General features: G+C 38.0%; 1 long non-coding RNA gene across 1 annotated transcript in view; it reads left to right on the top strand.

Moving 5' to 3' along the window:
- Positions 1–18,268: 18,268 nt before the first annotated feature.
- LOC144288228 (uncharacterized) overlaps positions 18,269–22,198 on the top strand; it is a 68,914-nt gene continuing 64,984 nt past the window's right edge. Inside the window, exon 1 of the long non-coding RNA XR_013356199.1 lies at positions 18,269–18,399. This is a non-coding gene — a long non-coding RNA (uncharacterized LOC144288228). The remainder of the gene's footprint in view (positions 18,400–22,198) is intronic.

Below are 22,198 nucleotides of genomic sequence, written 5' to 3'. Positions count from 1 at the left end.
CTCTATTTTTTGCTATAATCCCTCCACATTCATGAGTGTTCTTAGCTTCACTTTGTGAAACAATATAGCTCTTCAAAGTACAAACTCCCATTTTGAAGAATATCATTCAAATTTGGCATCATTCAAATGCAGACATGTGAAATTATCGGAAGATTGATAACTTTCAGAAATAGTCTCTAGTATTGCTCAATCTCAGTGCCCAAGTGTAATTTGGCCAATGTTTCCAAAGTATTTAACACACCAGATTCTTATCTGATGATGCCAGAACCATTTTGGACCACACAGATCTTTCAGATTACTGGCTGGGACTGAAAGAAAAAATAAAGAGTGAAGTGGAGGATATAAACCACCCAAGTGTGATAATTTAAGTGATGGAGAGGAGTATGTTTACAGACTCACTGAAATATATTTTGAGATGTGTTGAAGGAACACAGTTTGGCTGAGGGGGCTGAAAGAATAGCAATAGAGCAAAGGGAATTATTTATGAGATCCCGGAAAGCTACTGGTTGTTCATTTACAAAGCCCAACAACATGAAGCAAATAATACTGAATCTCAGATATAAAACAACAGTGGGGCTTTTGAATAGAATAAGAGAAATTTTGGGTGACTTTGCACAGGACTGTAAACTTCAACATTTATAAAAATTATCAGGAGTCACAAAGATCATCAGTCGTGAGACAGACTTAATTCTTATGGAGAAGTGTCTATATATGAATGGTCCTAGATAAAGAGAAGGTGCAATTGTTTTTATGCTTAAGAGCATCATTTTGTTTAAAAATGACATGGTTGGTAGATTGATAAGAATATTTCTTCTCCTCAGGCTGATTGAGAGATAATGAATATCTATGAGAAGGCATTGCTACCTACCTTACAAATATTAAATCTCTCTCTCTCTCTCTCTCTTTCTCTTTTTCAATACCTGCCCTTCAAGAGATGATGTTACGACAGTGAAAAGACTAGACATGGATTAGGAGAAACTATTTCAAAAATATGTTTGATAAAACATTTGTATCTAGAATATACAGAGAGCTTCAGGCTCAGTAGTGAGAAAATAATTTTAAAAATATATGGGGAAGAATCAGGGAGTTAAGATAGTGGATTAGTAGAAGGACCCTATCCTGCCCTGTCCCTCAGAAACAGCTAGATAAATATCAAATTACTTTGAACACCCAAGAAATCAATCTGAGGAATGAGAGAACAAACTACACAACTAGAGGGAGAGAAGAGCCAACATCGTGGAAGGGAGAAGGTGCAGAGATATGATTTGGAGGAGAAAAGGATTTTGGGTGCTGTGGAGAGGAAGGAGCCCTGATCATGGAGAGAGGGCAAGAGGGAGAAAGCGAGCACACGCAGCACACAGGGGGTCATGCAAGAAAAATACTTGCTTAAAACCATTGACTGGGAAAATGAGTAGTTCTGATTAACACTGCTCGTTGTAACAAGTTTTTACAACCAGTGGAGCTCAAAGACTGAGTTTTGGAAGTCCATGCTGTGGCCAACAGCTGCTGCAGTGCACCTGTGGAGAAGGAGGACAGAGGCCTGGGGACAGAGGGTCCCCAGGGACACACCTGGGAGACACATTTACCCCTTCTTGGAGTGCATCTGGGAGAGGTGGCATTGCCTCTCCAAGGACAAAAGAGCCCACGGATGCTACTGCTCTCCCCTACTCGTTAAGCATGGGGCAGAGACACCTGCTGAGGGTGGTTAACCTGGGCCCAGGCTTTTGCTGTGCTTTACTCTAAATTCCAAGCCCCTGCATGTTGGTGTGACTGCCCTTCTGAGACAAACAAGCACCAGCCCCAGTGTGGTAAGACCCTCCCCTAGAGTCCCAGCAATGGTACACGCCATGCCAGGTTCCTAAAGTTTGGAGTTTTGAAACTCAGCTGACATGCCGGAGATAAAACACAGGTGCACTGTGCTGCTCAGAGGGCAGACAGCCCGGACACAGACAGGATGAAGGCAGGAATCTGAAGGGTGCCTGGGACACACAAGCGGAGTTTGTTTGCTCTTCTGTGAGGGCTTCCCACATGGCAGCAGGCATGAACTCCCCTCTCAAGGGAGGTGGGGGTGGGCTTGCATTATTTTTCCCTCCACACATCAGCACAGACGGACTTCAGTGAGCAGCACAGCTCCAAGAGTGGAGGCCAGAGCTGCTTACACCAAGCCCTGCCCCTCTGTGCTCTACAGGTGCTTCTCTACTAGGGCAAATGTACCTGAGAGTCAGAGAGGTGCCCCCTTCTCTGAAAGACGTGGGTGCTGACCAGGGTGCCGCAAAGCTTCAGCTCTAGTGGACATAAGATCAGGCCTCTTTTAAGAAGCAGACCAGAGCACTCCTAGTTAAAACTTGCCACACTCTGGACAAGATCCAAACACTCCCCACTGCAGGCAAGAAGTTCTCAGGGGACTGACAAGATGCAGCAGCAGAGTGGACACAGCATACTCCAGAAGCACTTTCTGAAGTACCAGGCCCTGGACAGTATATGACCTCTTCTTAATAAAGCCCTTACTCTCAGGAGCAGGAAATTTAACAGGCTTTCCTAACAGAGGGGACAGAGACCTAGACAAAATGCCGAGATGGGGGAATTCATCCCCAAAAAAAGAACAAGAAAAGATCATGGCCAGGTATGTAATCAAAACAGATATGAATAACATACCTGATCCAGAATTTAAAACAACAATCATGAGGATACTGGTGGGGCCTGAGAAAAGCATAGAAGACACCAGGCAGCCCCTTACCACAGAGGTAAGACATAAAAACTAGTCAGGCTCAAAATTTAAAAAAATGTTATAACTAAGATACAAAACAGACTAGATCTAACGACCACAAGAATGGAAGATGCAGAGGAACGAGTAAGTGAAATAGATGATAAAATTATAGGGAAAATAGTGAAGCTGAAAAGAAGACAGAAAGAAAAACATCAGATCACAAATGTGGACTTAGGGAACTCAACAACTCCATAAAGTGTAATAACATTTGTATCAGTCTCAGAAGAAGACAAGAGGGAAAGGGAGGCAGAGGGTTCATCCGAGTACATTATAGCTGAATATTTCCCTAATCTAGGGAAGGAAACAGACATTCAAATTCAGGTGACACAGAGAGCACCCAACAATCAACAGAAGCAAGCCAACACCGAGACAAATCATGGTAAAATTTGGAAAATACAGAAGGAAAAATTCTAAAAGCAGCAAGGGAAGAGAAATCCCTAATTTACAAGGAAAGACAAACAGGATTGGCAGCAGATCTCTCCACAGAAACTTGGCAGGTCAGAAGTAAGGGTAGCATATATTCAATGTACTGGATGGGAAAAAGATGCAGCCCGTAATACTTTATCCAGCAAGGCTGTCATTCAGAATAGAAGGCGAGATAAAGGTTTTCCCAAACAAAAAACAAAGGAGCTTGTGACCACTAAACCAGCCCTGCAAGAAATATTAAGGGGGACTCTTTGAGTGGGCAAGGCAGGCCAAAAGCAACAAAACTAGAAAGTAACACAGGAAATCCCCAGAAACAATGAGTTAACAGGTAATACAAGGGCACTAAATCCATATCTATCAATAATCACTCTGGGGCAGCCCGGGGAGCTCAGCGGTTTAACGCCACTTAGAGCTCGGGTCGTGATCCTGGAGACCCGGGATCAAGTCCCATATGGGGGCTCCCTGCATGGAGCCTGCTTCTCCCTCTGCCTGTGTCTCTGCCTCTCTCTCTCTCTCTCTGTGTCTCTCATAAATAAATAAAAAATCTTAAAAAAAATAACTTGAATTTAAATGGACTAAATACTTCAGTCAAAAGACAAAGGGCATCAGAATGGATAAAAAGACAAGACCCATCTATATGCTGCCTCTAAGAGACTCATTTCAGACATAAAGACACCTGCAATTTGAAAGTGAGGGGATGGAGAACCATTTATCATGCTTAATGTCAAATAAAGCCAGAGTAGCCCTAGTTATATCAGACAAACTAGATTTTAACCCAAAAACTGTCACAAGAGATGAAGGAGGCCACTATATCATAATAAAGTTGGTCTATCCAACAAGGAGACCTAACAGTTGTAAATATTTATGTCCCCAACGTGGGAGCACCCAAATATATGAAACAATAACAAAAATAAAGGAACTCATTGATAATAATACAATAATAGTAGGGGACTTTTAACACCCACATATGTCAACAGACGGATCATCTAAACACAAGATTAATAAGGAAACACTGGCTTTGAATGACACATTGGGCCAGGTCAACTGAACAGATATATTCAGAACATTTCATCCTACAGCAGCAGAACACACATAGGACATCCCCCAGAATAGATCACATACTGGGTCACAGATCAGGCCTCAACAAATAAATACGAAAAGTTTGAGATCACACCATGCGTATTTTCCTATCATACTATGAAACTTGAAGTCAACCACAAGAAAAAATTTGGAAAGATCACCAGCACGTGGCGGTTAAACAACATCCTACTAAAGAAGGAATGAGTACAGCAGGAAATTAAAGAAGAAATTTTAAAAATACACTGAAACAAATGAAAATGAAAATACAATAGTCCAGAACCTTTGGGATGCAGCAAAGGCAGTCCTAAGAGGGAAGTATATTGCCATGCAGGCCTACCTCAAAAAATAAGAAAAATCTCATGTACATAGCCTAACCTTAACTTAAGAGAGCTAGAAAAAGAACAATAAAGGAAGTCAGCAAAAGAAGGGAAATAATAAAGATTAGAGCAGAAAGAAAGGTTATAGAAACGAAGAAACAACCACAACAAAATCCCAGAACAGGTCAATGAAACTAGGAGCTGAATATTAAAATTGAAAGAATATTAAAAAGAATATTAAAATTGATAAATCTCTAGCAAGATTTGTCAAAAAGAAAAGAGAAAGGACTCAAGTAAATAAAATCACGAATGCCAGTAGAGAGATCATAACCAACACCACCATAATACCAACAATTATAAGAGAATATCATGAAAAATTGTATGTCAACAAACTGGGCAATCTGGAAGAAATGGGCATATTTCTAGAAATGTACAAGGTACCAAACCTGAAATAGGAAGAAAGAAGAAAATTTGAACACACTAATAGCCAGCAAAGAAATTGATAAACTAATCGAAAATCTCCCAACAAACAAATGTCCAGGGCCAGATGGCTTCCCCAGGTAGATTTAATATTTTAATATCTAAATATTAAATACAAACAAAACATTTACAGAAAAAAATAATGAATAAATGAATACGCCTTCATGACCTCAGATAGTGGATTTCTTAAACAAGACACAGTGCTCACCAAAAAAAAAAAAAAAAAAAGAAAAAAGAAAAAAAAAGAAACAAATTAATATTAGGAACTTATGTTCCTCAAATGATAGCATTGAGAATGAAACCCAAGCAACGGTGTGGGAAAGGTATGTTAATAATGTATCTAACATACCACCTGCATCTATAATATACCTGAAACTCCCTTAATCAATGAGTTGAAGAAGTTATACCTACTAGAAATACCGCGCAAAGGATATGATCCCATAAAGGCTTTTCACACAAAAGGTTATTCAAGAGACCAATAACATGAGAAGATGTCCAGTTCATATAGTCCTCAAAGAAATGCAAGTTGAAACTTGAGGGTGATACCACTACATACCCGTCAAGATTGCTAAATTGGTGAAATCCACATGTGGCTGATGACGGAGAGCCCAAATTTTCATTTATTTCAAATTTTCATATATATTCTTAGGAATAGAAACAGTTCATACTATACCTGTGGGTCAGTATTGGGCAGAATTGAACATACACATTCTCTATCGCCTAGAAATTCCACTGTAGGGATGTACTCAAAAGAAATGCCAAAATAAACATAGAATCATTTGGCAAAATAGAAGAGTAGTAGTAACACCACCCACAAAAATCAAAAGGGCTCTCAATAGTAGGAATGGAAATTAAACTCTAGCAAATTCGCATAAGGGAATGATGTATAGCAAACAGAATGAAAGATCCGTGTGTGGCAATAGAGTCGAATCTCAAACACAACACTGGGTGAAAGAAGTCAGGCGCGATGTAGTAGGATTCCACGTGTACAAGGGGCAGAGAAAGGTAAAACCACTCCGTGCCCTAAGAGTTCAGTTGAGGGCGGGAGGCACTCAGGGTTTTCTTGAGTGATAGGAAGGGTCTGTTTGTTCATTTATTTTTTTTTAAGATTTCATTTTTAAGTACTTGCTACACCCATTGTGGGGCTTGACCTTAGAGCCCCAAGATCAAGAGTTGCACGCTCTACCCACTGAGCCAGCGGGGAGCTTTGGAAATGCTCTGTTTATTCATGTGAAGGAGGGTCACATAAGTGTGTTCAGCTATGAGAAGGTATCTCCTGTTTCTCCCGCTCCCTCCAGCTGCTTCTGTTAGCTAAAATATAATGTTGCGTGAGGCATAGAAGGAAACACAATTGAGATTTCCCACCGAGCATTTGGACCTCAGACATATTATCTGGAAGCTGATTAGTTGGGCTGCAGTGAACTGTTTGCCAACCCCTTGGGATACCAGCTGTGACTGTCTTATGTAGTTCAGGTCATCCTCAGAATCACTGCTTTGATTAGTGGCTTGCTTGGCATTCAAAAAATGGATATTCGAGGAGCCATTTTAAAGCTCTCAATTAGTATCAGCATCGCTCAGCTATTGAGAGTTAAATCTCTTTCTCTGTTAAAGGCACCACTTTTGGGTGGTTGCATCCAACCATTGAAAAATAGTTGTGTCATGAAGTAACTAAAAATTCAACTGAATATATGTGAATATGAACCCTAAAGCATTCATCCACTTATAGGCCGGACAGTTACCTATCATCATTGCATTTTAAAATATTTTAATTATTTGAACAAAATGGTATATTAGGGTAATTAAAAATTACGCAATCTGGACAAGTAAGATAAAAAAAAAATTCTGTGGCCTACATAATTATGGAAAACTTCTCTCATACTCTATTTCATAGTCGGTTTGCAGCGATATACACATTCCAGTATCATCTTTTATTATACTTTGAAGTGCCTAGACGTTGATGGATTTTGAGCATTCGGTAATTTTAATAAATAAAAAAAATATGGAGAGTCATACCGCTGTGGTAAGGAAATTTCCTACACATAGACCCTTTAACTTGAGTTATAGAGTGTAATGGACTTCAGTTGGGTTCAAAGGTAAACCAATGTCACGTAGAATGGGATAATAAAAGTGTGCCCCATAAAGTCTTCTTGAGTATTGGCCAAATCGTGGAATATTTGGCAGAACTCCTAGAGTTTTCTTGAAGAACAAACCGTTAGAGTTTCTTAAAATGCTCATAAGCACATTTAATGTACATGTTGCCCGTAAACTAGGAAGCCGTAGTAACTCCTCATTACTCTGATATTCAGAAGCCAGTTGCGATGTGCTCCAGTAGCTCAGCATGTTTACAACGGAAAGCAGCGTGAATCGCCTAGCGAACTAAATTGCCCACATCTAGAGAACGCACTGACCACAGTGCAGCTCCGATGGCCTGGCGGACAAGCTTGGGTGGAAGGCCGGGGTTGCCCCAAGCAGGGAGTGCTGGAAACCAAAAGCAGGCAGATAGAAACCGAATTCATATAATAAATTTGTTAATTTAAACAAGTAGGTTACACTGAAATGAGGTAGAGCTTGAATCCCGATTTCACAAACATATGAGGCCAGGACATGCACACGAAAAGAGAAGATTCTCAAACAGCATAGAGACCAAGGACATGACACAGAATCTTTAAAGAACTTTGAAAGAGGGCTAGGACAGGCACTGCATTGGGCCTCGAAGCCCAACAACCCTATCCTCAGACGGAATGGGGTAGGTTTGAAAAATGCAGTCAGACAGAGCAAGCAAATTTCCACGTTTGGAAATTCGGAATTTTAAAATTCTCGCCAGTTTAAAATCCCATGAAACATCTAGATGTCGTGTCTTCATTGATTCATCCTGCTTAGGGCTTAGCTGACCCTGATTTTTTTTTTTTCTTTTGCATTTTGCCAATTTTGATTTTCTTTATTCTCCCTTAAAATATAGACTTTTCTTCCAGGAGTTCCTATTAGAAAAAAAAAAATTTGGAAACTTAGTACCTCTATATCAATGCCTCCTCTCTCTTGAACTTTCCTTTCTTTTCGTCTGTGGACTTTCATACCACGGATGAGAGTCTGTCTGTTGCCAGTGACAAGTGATCACTTTAAACTGTTTCCACTTAAAAGGGAATTTGTCAGCTCGTCCACTAGGAGAGCCAAGCGGATTGCTGACTCCCGGGGCACCTGGTGTACTAAGTCACAGAACTTGGTTCTTCCTATCTCCTACATAAAGCTTCGCAGGCTGTGGCCTTTCTCTCCAGAAAATACTTGTCATGTGGTCTGTAGAGGGCAGCAGCAGCCCCAGGGCCCAGGAGAGCAGCCCCAGGCCCAGGAGACTCCAGCCCGGACAGGTAGATTTTCAAAAGAAAATGAGGATGTTGTCATCTCAAGAAATAGAAGGTATGAGTAATGGCTTCAAAACAGCAGTCACGTACTGCACACTTATCACTTGAACGAATTCCTGGCCTTCCTGATTTTTTCTTTAGTCCTTCCTGTGGTGCTGTAGAGCTGTAGATTGCTGGGCCCTGGGGCAGTCAGGGTTCTGTGGCTTAGAGGGCTTTTCCACACCTGGATTCATCGGCTGCTCAGCCCCCTCGGCCTCTTCCCCGAGTTCTCACACTCACTGCTCCTCTTTGGGGATCAATACCCCTGCTACCCTACTCGACAATATTAACAAGAATGTTGGTTGGCTTGGTGGATTCTCCAGCAACCCTCCAAATGTCAATTCAGATGTTGACTCCCGTAACCAGTGCTGCACCGTGTCCCTCGTCTTCTGCGTGAGTGATCCTGCTCCTGTGGAGCTGTGGTTTCCTCTTTCATTCAAATCCGTGTGTCTTTTCATATAGATATATCTTCTATTTTACATCTTTTACTTATTTCTAGGGATTTGGGCCATGATGAAGAGGCTATACCTATCTGCTACTGAATTTTTACAATTTGCTTCTACTCATCGAGTACCAAAATATATACCCTATTCCATTACCACCTTTTCTTTCCAAAGTCCAGATACCTTATTCCTTTCTAAAACAGACTTTTATGTTTTCTTTTGTTATGTGCGATGAAATGTCTGTTTTCAAACACTGACTGGTAAGTACCAGTGTTATTGATTGCAAAGCATTAAGTTTTCATCATATTCAGTTCTTAGCATATTTACTTGCTTTTTTACCTATGTGTGTTTTATTTTGGAATATGGCTCTCATTGATATCATGGGCTAAAATTAGATCTGTAGGACATTTTAAGTCATAGTAAATAGAAAGAAATACTAGATTTAAATTGGTACAGTTTTCAAGGAAGTAGTCATTTTTAACAAGAAAAATATATTTAGTCATATCAACATAATTAACTGAATTTTTATTGTTCTACTTAAGTACTGAACTATTTATCTATTAGTAGTCATAGATGCCACTGAATAATTGAAACTATCTTGGGGAAAAATGGAGATGTGCTTCCTTCAGTTCTTTTTTAGCTGCTGTTCTATATTCTTTCCATGTTTGTTCATCTTTAGAATTCCAGAACAGTTTTTCATATCTAGTATTGTGCTCATACAGCGGGTGGGACTGAAACCTACTCACAGGCTACATTTGTATGGCATTTAAAGCTCAGCCGGTATAATTTACAGTGTTCTACAGCGTGGTTTCTGTTCTCATGTGCATGACATAGAATGTACTTGCCAGAGAGACTTAATAATCCCATGGATGTGAAAAAGCATTTGTAGTTAACAATACCATTGCCAACAATTATACGGTTATCACACACTGATTAATCTGAAAGAGGAAAAAGAGAAAAAAGAAGAAAAAAGAAAAAAGAAGAAAGAAAGAAAGAAAGAAAGAAAGAAAGAAAGAAAGAAAGAAAGAAGAAAGGAAAGAGAAAGAAAGAAAGAAAGAAAGAAAGAAAGAAAGAAAGAAAGGAGAAGAAAGAAAGAAAGAAAGAAAGAAAGAAAGAAAGAAAGAAAGAAGAAAAGAAAGAAAGAAGAAAGAAAGAAAGAAGAAAGAAAGAAAGAAGAAAGAAGAAAGAAAGAAAGAAGAAAAAGAAAGAAAGAAAGAAAGAAAGAAAGAAAGAAAGAAAGAAAGAAAGAAAGAAAAGAAAGGAAGGAAGGGAAGAAAAGGAAAGTAGGTAGAGAAGAATGCAGGTAGGAGAAAATTTTGCAGAAGATATTACATTACTGATGTGTATGATCACAAAACATGTAATTATAAAATCATTTTATGTCTTTAAAATCTTGGATAAATTATTGGCTGTTCTATTTACTAAAGCTACTAGTCAACTCAGAATAATAAAAACATTTTGCAAAGTATTTTCTCCAAACCCCGTATGAAAGAGATTTAATGAACTGTAACTTCCATGTGGTGCTCACGTAACAGGGGCTTCCAAACAAGAGTATTGCCTGGGGTTTGTCTGAATAGCTTCTTTACTCCTTACAGCAGGTGTAGCACCCTGTCAAGTTTGTTGTCTTATGAATTAAATAATCACCATTTCTTGATGTTGTAAGAAGGAAGTATGTTTCCCGTCCTCGGTCCATCGATATTGGAGCAGATACATTGTTCTGCTAAAGAAGACATGTGACAGTCCTAATGGCTCTCAATTATCTTCTAAAATTTTATTATTTAAGCCTTTCAGACATTGAATGTTTGCTGATAAAAGTAAAATTTTGTAAAAGTGACTTTTGAGGGGCTCCTGGTTGGCTCAGTCAGTGGAGCATAAGACTCTTAGTCTCAGGGTTGTGAGTTCGAGGCCCATGTTGTGTGTTGAGACTACTAAAAAAAAAAGTAATTTTTGAGAATCTGTTGGCACCAGATCCCCATCTGCCAGGTGAGACTTACCGACTCTTACTTAGCTTGAACAAGGTTGATTACCAGATGACTTAGAATAGCAGTTTTTTTTTTTTCCTGCTGCCCTGTGAGAAAGGCAGTAGCAAAGTCATGTATCAAAACAAGCAAATTGGACTCTGATAACATAAAGTGTCCATACAAATGTTGCCTTTGTAAAAAAATAATAATAATAAAAAATTGAAATAATTTTTGCCTTCATGATTCCATAGAGAGAGAGAAAGAAACAGAAACAGAGAGACAAGGTGAAGTGTGTGAATAACCTAATCACATGACTGTTTGATAAGTGTCAGGACACAACTAGTCTGAATCTCTTTGATTTTCTTGTTGAGTTAACTTGGTGATTTTGGAAAAGAAAACTGAAAAGGAGTAGCACTTTGACTTCACACATGTATTTTCTGAACAGAAAAGTTAAATGGGAAGCAAGGGAATCACATAACTGAACAAAAGTAACATTTGGGGAACCCTAATGGGGAAAAATACCGAGTGGGCTGTATAGAAGGAAGTACTGGTGATATATCATGCAGGTAGGAACAGCAATTCCTTTTGCTTGACAAACATGTTAGGGCGGAAGGTGAAAATGTCTAAGACTCTAAGTCCTTCCATATAGTTCCTCGTGTTAGCAAGAACGTGGTTCCCATAGAAACCCATAGCAGTAGACTTAGTGTTAAATATCACTATGAATGAAGACCAAAGGAATAAAGGAACTATCAATGCCTTTCTAGGATATTTCCAGAACCTTTATGGAAAAGAGATGAAAGACATGGAGATCTAAAACCAATTACACCCTATTAAAATGCATCCCTTTATTACAGGGCAATGAAAGATAGACAGTTACAGCTGATTTGGCTCTGAAATGGAAACCCTTGCTGTCTTTTTGAAATGTTTGTCAACACTCCAGTGTGGACGCCTCCCAATAAACTGTCTGCTTACAATTTACTTGAATCCTATCACTAGCAACTCATACCAGATTGGTGCAAAAAGCAAGAGGATTTCTGTAATCTGCCTCCTGAGATATTATACCTAATATTTCTTAAACAAATCACCTCTAAACAGCCACATACCTTATTTTTACTAACGATGTAGCTGCGTCTTTTTTATCTAGAGAGTAAATAGCATAGCACTATGAAATCACGATTTGCCAAGTCATATAAAAGTATATATCCTCTTCCTCTTTTCACTGCACGATCACTCGATAGCTTGAGCTTTGTCAGCTGGCCCATGCTGAACTAGAATGGCAACCTCCCCTACCCGTCTCCTTAATAAAAAATTAAATATGCTACAGCTTAGTTGCTCTGTTCAAGGGGCAGTGGGTCACTGGGCAATGACCTCATCAGACTCTGATGTTGAATTTTGAAAGCAAGATCCTATTTCAGTAGAGGCTGTACTTTTAAGGGTTTTGTTTTGTTTTGTTTTTAAGGATTTTATTTATCTATTTGAGACAGAAAGAGAGCACAAGTGGGGAGGAGGGTCCGAGCAAGAAGGAGAAGCAGACTCCCCGTGGAGCAGGGGGCCCGATGCCGAGCTCCATCCCAGAACCCTGAGGTCATGACCTGAGCCAAAGGCAGACGCTTAACCCACTGAGCCACATGGGCGCCTCCTGTACTTTTGGTTTTTGACAGCAGTGAAAAGTATTTTCCTTCTCTTCGCGAGCCCATGTTCCCGTGCGAGTCTACTGCCCACACCACACAAACTGAGCATGTGGAGAACTGACGGCTCCTGTACACAAAGATTTGAACTTGGCAGCGCTTGGATCATTAAGGGTGGAATGGGCAGCATAGATGGGACAAGGAAAGCATAATTTAAGTTTCCTGGCTTTAAACGAATCCTTGGCAGTTAGTTCATACGCAGATGCACAGTCTTAAATAAAACAATGATAGAAGTAACTATTTGAAAGAGTCTTTTAAGAAAAAAAAAAAGAAATTCTTTTTTTAAACCAGAGGTTCCCACCTGTGCTTATAATTACAGCAGCTAAAGAAGATTTTGTTTTATTTTACTTTTTTGAAAAAGGATTCTGTGGTCCTGGCCCTAGAAATCTAGAGATTCCGGATTATGTGTTGGTGGGCGGAGTCTGAATATCTGTTTACATAAACTCCTCGTATAAACCTTGTGACTATCTAGGTTTGGAACCATATTTTCAAGCCAACTCTTAAGCGGTTAACATGATGCTTTGGTTTATTCAGTAGATGCCTTTGATATTTTTAATATACTAGATTTCTTTTCTCACTCGAACAGAAATTGCCCTGCAGCTTGAGTTCATCAGTATCGTTCTAACATGAGATAATACAATAGCTGTTTAATTTTGTAAAAATTATGTAAAAAATACATAATAATATATACAGGGTGTGTTTCCATTCAATTAATATCTACTTCCAAAATTTAATTTCTCAAAAACTTGAAATATACGACTAGAAATGGACTAGAGAAAAATCTGGACCATGTGTGATATAACATATGACACTGCCAGACTTTAACTCTTTTCCTATTAATTTATATTTTAATTGATTTAGCAAATACTTCCTATAGCATTTTATAACCTATCGAGCTCTTTTCCTAGTACTTTTGAAAACACTAATTTTTAATATGGCCTCATCAATTAGGTATTTCTTTAAAATTCTCATTTATGGATGAGGAAACTGAAACACACAGACGTGTTAGTGGTGTCTGTTTTTTTAACCAATCACACAACTGGTAAATATTAGAGCCAGAAGAGGTCTAATTTAGGTACTCTCTGGGTTCCGAGTCCGTGGATTTAAATTCTGAAATATACAACTAGACTTAGTTTCAAAATATTGATGAGACAACTTTATCACGTTGCAATGGTTAATACAATTTTAATTTGGAATGTCTAAAACATTTACCTTTTATCATAAAAATGTTTAATTTGTGTTTAACTTACAAACTAACGGAATTTGAAAACATCTGATGGCCCTATGAAATGACAGAAATTATTACCATAATTTACATGTAGAGATTCAGGGTTATAGCAAGTGCTACACAGGGAGTCAAGACAGAAAGATAGGTCTGACTTCCTGTTCTCATCTCTTTAGAAATTCTGAATGAAAGATAGGTTCTCATTTCTCAGCGGTCAGCAATTGATGTCACTAAAAGCGATCAAATTGATAAAAGTTAATGGACGCTCCATGACCTCATTCCTTATTCTTTCAAAAGAAGAAACTTATTTGATTCCCCAAAATGGCATATATCATTACACTATAATTCAAATATTTCTCAGAAACTCCTGACTTCTAGAATTGGTATTATTTCCTGAACCTTATTCATTAGTATAGTTGAGTAATTCATGCTCCGGTTTTTTAAAAAGTCCAACTTGAAAGTTGTTCTCTCCAATTTCATTCTATACTCAAATAAATATATGTATTTAGAATTTAATACATATTTTTTCTGCAACTGGAAATGTTTCACATGACAATATATTGGAACATCTTTCATTGTCAACCTGTATAGATTTCTCTTATTCTATGTAATTTCATCTTTATATATCCCATTGATAAAATGTATTATAATTCATTAATATAAGAATAACTTATTTTTTAAAATATTTTACTTATTTATTCATGAGAGACACACAGAGAGAGGCAGAGACACAGGCAGAGGGAGAAGCAGGCTCTCTGTAGGGAGCCCAATGTGGGACTCGATCCCAGGCCCGGGGTCACACCCTGAGCCCAAGGCTGAGCCCAAGGCTGAGCCCAAGGCTGAGGCTGAGCACGCTGAGCCTCCCAGGTGCCCCTATTTTTTTGTTCCAGTATAGTGATGATGCATACAAGTGGTAATCATTTTTAAATGACAAAGAAGAATATGGATTTCCGAATAAAAGCACTCTTCATCTTTCTCACTCACAAAGGCAACCAGTGCTCAACATTTTTGCTTTTAGGTCTCCTACTGTTTGTATCTATGATAGATGTACATTTATGTGTGTATATATGTGTGTGTATATATGTGCATATTTTACATATGTGATAGATATGTAATATGTTATCTATCTTGAGCCTATGTTCTAATTTATTAATTTTAAGAGCATTTGTTGATATGCCATCATGAATTAGAACAGTTGTACCTTAACTGTTATTCCTTTCTCTGTATATATATATATATATATATATATATATATATATATATCATTAAGGATTTTTTTTAATGATTTCCTCATATAAGGGTAATGTTCATGATTCGGATATTATATTAAAACATTATCTGTTGATTTGAAACCTATACACAGGGACTGTTGCCTGTATAAAACATTGCTCCAGCAATTATCCACATTGTTTCCTCCATCCTCATTTTTTTAAACTACTCTATTGTATCATTTCCATGAACAAACACACAGCCTTACTGCTTTTCCTTCTTTAAAAAAGTGCTGTTCTTATCCTTTTCCCCACCAGTCACTGTGGTACTTCTTTCCTCTTCTTTGCAGGAGAACCCCTTTGAAGAAGTTGATTATACTTATTTTCTCTAATTTGTCTTTCTAGTCAATGTAATCAATATTTATTTTAAAATATTTGATATTATCTGTTCCTAAGGTAACTGTGGGGTTTTTTAAATCAAAAGAAACCTGCGCTTATTATCAGATCTGTAATAGGTTAATTTTTTTGTGTGTTATTACTGATTTATTTGGAGTTACTTGATAGGTTTCATTCTTTCTTAATCCAAAAGGAGTCTCTGTTTTTTAAAGGAATGTTTAATCTATTTATGATCATTATAGTTACTGATTTATTTGGGATTATTTGACATATACCATTTTGTGTTTTGTATTTAATTTGTGTGTGTGTGTGCTTTCTTCGTTCACCTTTCTTGATTTCTCTAACACTGATTGGACTTTACTTTCATTTTTCTTACTCCATTGGTTAGGATGATATATACCTCTGTATATGCTTTTAGAGATCTCCCCTACCTTATCTTTTTTTTTTTTTTAAGATTTTTATTTATTTATTCATGAGAGACAAAGAGAGAGAGGCAGAGACACAGGCAGAGGGAGAATCAGACTCCATGCAGGGAGCCTGATGCGGGACTCGATCAAGCCCTGGGCAGAAGACAGGCACTAAACCACTGAGCCACCCAGGGATCCACCCCCCACCCCCCACCTAAAATCTTAACAAAAAAATACATATATGTGCATATTTCAGTAAATTAAAAGCTTGTTTTAATTTTCCTCTCAAGTTTCTCCTTGCTAATTTCTATTATTATTAACATCTAGAATTTTAATTCCAGCTAGCTTTTAAATACATTAAATTAGATTATTCTAACTACTGTGTTTTAAAAATATAGTCATATGGATTAGCAATATACTTAACTGACTTACTTGCTTTCCTGTTTTCCTTTTAGCTCATTGCTTTCTTTGGTGCTTTTTAATTTTTTTTCTGGGATATATTCATCTTCTGAGAATTTATGTACTCTCAGATAAATCAAAATACATTTATTTTCCTAATGAATGAAGACTATTATTCCATTGTAGTTAATCTAATCCTTGAAAGTTATCTATAATATATATTCCTTCTTCTTGAGCATTTTGTTTGGAGATCTTTTCTACTCCATAAAGGTTTTCCTTTCTTGGTTTTAAGATGCAAGATGACTTCATTCCAATATTTAATCATAAATATTTCCCTTTTTACAAAAGTTGTCTTCACATTGGGGTCAGCTAAAGCAATGAGAATGTTTCAGTGAAGCATTTTGGCATTCATAGTTTAGGAAAATACTCAGAGAAGGAAATATTGCATCATTTTGCTATCATCCAATCTTACACCATCAAACACACTCAATGTACTGAATAAATTTCCCTAATAATGTACAGTTTACTGAACCATTTCTCAATGTACAAAAAGTGCTAGGAAATTAATTTCCTCTGAAAGAGCTTAAAGATTTAGGAAATTTCTTTTTCCAGATTTCAGTGCCCTTTCTTGAATGATAAGTGCTCTGTTCTCATCCCTTAAAAAAATAAGAAGCCGAGGACAACTGAGTTATGCACCTTCCATCCCTTGTCCCATCAATACCATTTCTCAGCTGATGTGTCTGCAAAAGTTAGTTCATTAATCACTATCCCTTGTCTACCTGGGTCAACAAATGGAGGAAATTGACCTTGTTTCAGCCACCCAAATCACCAATTCATCTTAAATCCCCTGGAAACGCCTACACCTTTTATACAACTTCTCTTTGGTCCGGGGTGAGCATGCTATTCAGTTCTATAACTTGCTTCTCTTATTTCATGGGATGTCTTCTGGATTCTCTTCTTACTGAACCTCTCTCGATGTATTTGCATCCATTGCCGCGTGTGTCTGTGTTCCGTGTAATTATATCGTAGAGATACGGGTGCATGTAGAAAACAGTATACATAACCTCAGTGCCCCAAGCCCTATTTTAACTCTCAAATATGCTGAATTTCTTCTCCTTTATTAGAAATCACCCTGTGTCAGAGAAAACATGTAAGTTAAATTATTAACTGGACATTTTCAACTTGGAAATATTCTAATTTTAAAAATTTTCTAGCTCATTTTTCCCTTCCTTTCTATTATTATTATTATTTTATTCAAGACATGTTTTTCTTTCTTCCTCCAGTCCTTAAGAATATTTATGTAGGAACCAAGTGTACTAATTAACACCTCAACTGCTCTGCAACTCTTCTGTCTGTGACAGGTTATCATTACAGACAATCTTTCAATACTGGGGGAAAAAAAAGCAGCCATGTGAGCGTTCACAGCCCTGTTAAACTATTCTATATTTACATAAATTAGTAAAACCATGTGACAATCGTCTTTATCTGAAAATATTGTGACAGTGTCTGCATGTTGCAAAGTCGCCAAAGGGGTTGTTTAATGAGGGAAGGATTAAGCATTGAAAGAGGCATTGTTTTAATTTTCACGTGGGCAAAAAACAAGTATGTTTAGATTCTTGAAGTACGGTGCTCAGAAAATAATTATTAGAGTAACAACTTCATCAAAAATAAAAATGAGCTCATTTAATTGAATTACTTGTAATTGCTAATCAATTAGAAACACTTCCAGAAAGGTTATGGCATTCTTGGGTTTCAGGTTAGATAACTCTCAGGGGGAAAAGGGCTCATTAGCAGTTCTGTATTTAAGGATGAAATAAATTAAGACCTAGGATTGCAAAGAATTAGACAATTTCTTAGAACATTTAAAATAAAATATTAAGAAAGGGAAGACAGGACCTTAAAAAGGATGAGACAAATTTCTGCAGCATTCAAGGTTGGAATATGGTTCATATCCAAATAACACGTAACGACGTAGTATTGTTCCTAATAAAAATTGGTTTTAGATTTTATGCAGTGGGTGTTTTGTTGCTGCTGTTAAAATCATCACACCTTCTGTCAATACTCCAGGACTGGCCTGCAGTTCAAGGTCTCTGCAGCAAACGTAAGCCCCATGTACGATGTCAGCACCTCAAGTACTGTTTACCAGGGCGGTGACCCTGCTGAATTGATTGAACACCGTGTGTCTCTTTCCTGATCTATAAAATGAGGTTAGTCATAGTGCTTCTTGGCTATTTTGAGAATTAAATCATATAATATGTGCCAAGTACTTAATATAATGCTTTGGAGTTGAGGAATATTTAGTAACTTTAGTGGTTGCTATTGTTCTGACGGTTGATATAATAATCATTATCACTACTGTATAATAGTAATTCTTGCACTTTGCTTTCTGGCTGCTTGCACATTTCCCTTTGCAGGTTACACATAAAGGACAATTTATCATCTAGAGCTCCAAGTACAATCCATAATTTCCCTCAAAATCTCACCTCCTACATCTCTCCTCCAACAAGGCAAGATCCTCTTGTGACCCTACCCTTTGATCATCTGTACCTCTTGACATGACAAAGATTTTTCAAAACAAGCGAGAACTATTTTTTAAAATTTTTTTTTCTGTTGACCACTCTTTTCTAGTGCTTTGTTTGTGGGGACTGTACAGTTGAGAATTTAAAATGCCATCAGTAGCAGCACCCCCCTCCTGCCCCGAAGTGCGCACGCGCACACAAACACACTCTTCTTTTATCCTCCGTGATTTTTTCTCTCTCTTGAGAATCACTACCTTTGAATACATGTGAAAAATGGTAGGTAACTCAAAGGTCAATACTTTGTCTAGAAGAAAAAGAATCAGCAAACAGCCAAAATATATTTGCTTGCTCGATTTTCATGTCATCAAAGACTGATTCTTTGATGCAGTGGATAGGCCATAAGAGAAATTTAAAGCATCCTCTATCATTTCCCAGGCAGCTGCTGTTTAATGAGAAGGAGAAGATGAGAAAAGGTGAGAGGAAGAGATGCAGGCAGAGGAGGAGGGAGAGAGAAGGAAAACAAGAAACAAAAGAAACGAGCTATGTAGTGAACGGAAGCTTGGTAAATTCTTCATCACAAAAGCTTTGGATATGGATCTATATTACAAGATTCGGACACTGACTACTTCCTTTTATTCTGATATTTACATTTGCGGGTTCTCATCATTTTGTATGTATTCATAGATGTTTTAGTGGAGTGGTAGGAGATGTGGTATTGGAGATTCTTAAATACTGTTTTAATCTACAGGGTTCAATAATTCTATTTCTGAACTAGGAGAAAATGTTAGAGATTTTATTTACACATTTGAGAGAGAGAGAGAGAGAGAGAGAGAGAAAGAAAGAATGTGCTCACACGAGAGGTGGGAAGGGGCAGAGGGAGAGGGTGAGGGAGAGGAAGAAGCAGACTCCATACTGAGCATGGAGCCAGATGTGGACTCCAGCCCAGGACCCCAGCCCAGAGCCCCAGCCCAGAGCTCCAGCCCAGGGCTCCATCCTAGGGTCCCAGCCCAGAGCCCCAGCCCAGGGTACCAGCTCAGGCCCCAGCTCAGGCCCCCAGCCCAGGGCCCTAACCCAGAGCCCCAGCCTTGGGCTCTGAGATCATGACCTGAGAGGAAGTCAGCCACTTAACTGTTGCTGTACCTCCACCAGGCTCCCTGCTATGAGAAGATGTTAAAGCTTGAAATGGGTGGGTGGGTGGGTGTGCAAATAGAAAAAGAGAAGGACACCGTTGAAGTTTTGTGTGTATATGTTTAAAAGGAAGAGAAAAGAAGAGAAAGAAAACCTTTAACAGAACAGTCCGTTTCTTGCTTGATCTCTGTCCATAGTCCTCTCCTTGATTTTGCATCTATGTATTTTCTGTGTTTTTTAAACCATCATCCCACAGTTCAAGACTTATGAAACCCCAGTTAATGTTTTCTGCAAACAAAAACAATTGTGACGTCCACAGAGTATATGATTTTATGAACTGAGAACTACCTACCTAAGGCAAGATAGGCTTTCCAGAACATTACCTGATTAATCAATTGATATTATACAGCCGTGCTTCCTTAACTTGTTGAAGTCGTAGAATCCAAGTATCAGCTACGCATGGTTAGAAATATTTCATGCTGGAAAGGGACTGGTGTTTTCAATACCACAGTCTGCTAACTGGACAAAAACAATGTCAACATATTTTGGAAAATACCTGATAACATGCAGACTTAAGATTTGCATAGTCTTCATTCTTTAGAGTGCAGGATTCTTAGATTACACTTTCCGCTGTCCAAGGCTTCTCAGTCATCAGTGCAGCTTTCTCAAGCACTTAGCGGTGTTAGAAGTTTGAGGTGGTGCTGAATTGTTCCCCTGTATGCAAGTTTGGTAATTAAAATATTTTTCCCTCAAAGTTGAACTTCTGTAATGTTTCTTGATGATATAAAGGATCAAAAAGAGTCTGCATGATTATGCTAGCTTCACCCTGTCCATTCTGTTTCTTGCTATTTTGAATTAATTTTATTTATTCAAGTGTTATTTTTGTCCTTGATTTTTTTAAATCTGCAAGTTGCATTTTCTTTTTTATATTTTATTTATTTATTCATGAGAGACAGAGAGACACCACCCAGGCATCCTTGCAAGTTACATTTTCATCCCATCTTTTTTTTCCCCTGTGCATTCTGTGTTAGAAGTATTATTTTATTACAAATGTTATTACAGGAAAAATTAGAGAGGGAGACAAACCATGAGAGACTCCTAACTCTGGGAAACACAAAAGGTTGTGGAAGAGGAGGTGGGTGGGGGGAACGGGGTAACTGGGTGATAGGCACTGAGGAGGGCACTTGAGGGGATGAGCACTGGGTGTTATACTATATGTTGGCAAATTGAATTTAAATAAAAAAGAAAAAAATTGACAAAAATAATAGAAAAAAATATTATTAGAGGGGTGCCTGGGTGGCTCAGTCAGTTAAGCCTCCGACTTTGGTTTCAGCTCAGGTCATGACCTCAGAGTCCTGAGATCGAGCCTCACAATGGGCTCTATGCTCAGTGGGGAGTCTGCTTGAAGCTTGAAGCTCAAGTGCTTTCTCTCTTTCTCAAATAAATAAATAAATAAATAAATGTTTAAAAAACATTACGACATTATTTATAGTGTTCATATCATTTATGGGAAAGTTTTCTTCTATCCCAGCATATATAAACTAATGTACATTGTTCGTATATTCGTATGCATTATTACCCGTTTTTTGGTCACTTTTTTCCTGGTTGGGTTGATTTTGTCCAGATTTTTTTCTTTGCTTTTTGACATGTTTTGATAGTGTTCTCACCGAATCCACATCGCTTGTTTTCTGCACTTTGTTACTGTTTACTACGAAGCTATTTTCTGTTTTACATACATCTCTATAGCCTGAAAGCATTACAGGTAAAGGAAAGAGTTTGAGTGAGGCAGTATGCAACCTTCTTGCAAAGAAAATCCAAGTTCTCTTCTGATTTCCACAATGATGTTAAATGGCCACGTTTTGTGTCCTCAGTGCCCACCATAGAGCCTGGCACCTATTAAATGATTATTCAATAAAAGAAGGTACAACCATCTTAGACCAGAACACCTGTCACATAATTGAATGGTTATCATCCTTCTGCTACAGAATGTTTCTTCTATTCATTATGTACTTTGAAATTCACACTTCAATTAGAATTAGCAAACTCATGCAATGCTACAGAAAACTGGAATTGGCACACTTTGCATTCGTTCATATTTTATCAGTGCAAGCAAGGCACAGGTCCATGCCTGCTTTTGAGGAAGAAGTACATCTGCTGTCCTCGAGGAGGAATAGAAATACCAGTGGGAAGAGACATATATGCTTTGAGTGTAGGGGAGAAATATTCAGAAACAAAAATATAATGTACCTTAAGTTTTCCACACCTTCCCTGTAGGCAGCCTTTTCTAGAACTCACCATTCTTCAAACATGTAAGATAAAGACACAACCTCAGATTTTTATTCTTTATATCTGAAGGTAA

Source organism: Canis aureus, chromosome 18 (assembly GCF_053574225.1).
Source record: "Canis aureus isolate CA01 chromosome 18, VMU_Caureus_v.1.0, whole genome shotgun sequence".
In the NCBI taxonomy this organism is placed as follows: Eukaryota; Metazoa; Chordata; class Mammalia; order Carnivora; family Canidae; genus Canis; species Canis aureus.
Note: the sequence above shows the minus strand (reverse complement) of the source record. Positions and strands in the feature narration are given on the sequence as shown.